General features: G+C 33.4%; 1 protein-coding gene across 3 annotated transcripts in view; it reads left to right on the plus strand.

Moving 5' to 3' along the window:
• LOC131696570 (inhibitor of apoptosis protein-like) overlaps positions 1 to 772 on the plus strand; it is a 16,327-nt gene extending 15,555 nt beyond the window's left edge. For all 3 annotated transcript variants that reach the window (XM_059030963.1, XM_059030964.1, XM_059030965.1), the window contains exon 9: positions 1 to 772. This exon is cut by the window's left edge and continues 829 nt beyond it. The gene's annotated coding sequence lies outside the window, so the exon portion shown is untranslated.
• The last annotated feature ends 1,365 nt before the right edge of the window (positions 773 to 2,137 follow it).

Genomic DNA, 2,137 nt, shown 5'->3' on the forward strand with positions numbered 1-2,137 from the left:
ATGCAAATATGGTGTGCATCATATATTTACAAGGAACTAGGTTTAGCATTTATTTAAAGAATAACCATGAGTCTGCAAGATGCACAGTTAATGTCTTAAGTAACATGAATACCAAGGTCTTACAGAAAATGCGTATTTGTTCTGATCTACTTTGTCTGTTTTGCTGCCATATTTCCAGACATTTAGGTCTTGTATGTATTAAAAAAGCACCGACCTCAGAATAGGTAGTAACACAACAGAGTACTTTAAAATCAGAGCTGTCCACACTCCAAGTCTGTCAGATACACAGGAGCACATCATTGAGCTTATCTGAGCACTTTTTAACTGGGTTTGGTACAGGTTTTATTTCTGACTATTGTTAGCCCTGGTAATGTACATGTCTGTACAGGTAATTGGCTTCCTGGAATATGCTATCACTAATCTGTAGGTTTTGTGTTATGCAAGTATGGTGTGATTTCATGGAAAACTGATTACAAGAGGTGCATTTTGTTTAATTGGTCTTGTTGTGTTGTGTGTTTTTTTTTTTTTTAAATTAGTCAGTTTGCCTAACGAATTTAAATATGCGTGTGTTTTTCAAGATTTGATTCCATTTGTTGGTGGAAACAAGCACTGGAAAAATTTGGTACAACAACACCATGCTGTGGGGGTGGGGTTTAAGCAAGATGTTGATCTTTAGAAAGTAGGCTTTAGGAAATTCCAAGCACCGCAAAATTCTCACACAGCTCTATATGATTATTTATTTAAATATAAATAAATCTCTGCTTTTGGTAAATTGTGTGTGGGTTTTCTTTTTTTTTTTTTTTTTAAGTTTTATTATATTACTCATGGACATTGCAGCTTTAATATATTTTCATATCTGGCACTAAACGTATGGAAATTATATCATTCTGTATATATATATATATATATATATATATATATATATATATATATATATATATATATATATATATATATATATAAAATCAATCATTATCCTTAGGACTTTAGGACTTTAGGCCCAATCATGGAAGTGAATTAAAAATATATATATAGCAATCAGTAAGATGAGAAGTAGTTTTTCACCATATGCACACTGTGAAAATGTTGATATCATACACAGATACACACAGATACTTATACTCTCAAGAGCCTGTGTTGAAGTATGTTCAGATCAATTTTCATGACAATTGAATGTTGGTGGCCGGGCCCTCTAGATATATGTAAAAAACATATATACGACGGGATAGACAGACAAACAGGATGCCTCCCCCTACCCTCTGATAATCTTAATAATATAACAAATATTCACAATTTAGACTCAATAGACAGACCACTCCCCAAGATGACGATACACTCAATAACTAAAGAATGTCGTTTGCAAGTTTCATTTTAATTGGACAAGCGGTTCTCTGGATATATGTTCAAATGTAAATGTGAAACAGACAGTCGGACGGAAGCACAGGCAGCCTCCATATATCCAGATTCTGTGATACTGACACGGGAAATTGAGGTTTTCACAAGTTCATCACGACTGTCAGAGATATTTAGTTGGACGGACTGCTTTCATTTAATAGTTTTTTTGTTTTTTTTTTGTGAACTGGCAACGTTATACAACGGTCAAGTTGTAACCTAAATATGTGACGGCGAAAATATTACAAATCCAATCATCTCGGACATGGTAAATGAATACAAAATGCAATGAAACCTAGCCGTGGTGAATATCTTGATCTCCAGTGCCATCATCTGTTTAAAGTGAATGCTGCCGCTATATTCATACTGTATTTCAAACTTGTACAATCATAAGGCTCCCCCTGCTGGCCATAAAACACAATTTACAATCATATTTCTGCAATTGTCTCTGTGTCGATATATATATATATATATATATATATATATATATATATATATATATATATATATATATATATATATCTGTCATATTTTAGTTTTACCCGTCGTATGTGTGTGATTTAACTTCCACTAAGGTCTTTTTAAAACATATATTGAAAGCAGCATGTTATTATGAATGTTCGAGACTCACCCCAAATAGGAACTCTTCTCCTTTCACGTTGTTTCACACCGTTTTCCGGTGGATTGCACAGGTCCAGCGTTGTCAAATACAGGACAGGTAGGACTGAATTTTAAAAAGACAGTA

This window comes from Acipenser ruthenus, chromosome 9, assembly GCF_902713425.1.
Source record: "Acipenser ruthenus chromosome 9, fAciRut3.2 maternal haplotype, whole genome shotgun sequence".
Classification (NCBI taxonomy): Eukaryota; Metazoa; Chordata; class Actinopteri; order Acipenseriformes; family Acipenseridae; genus Acipenser; species Acipenser ruthenus.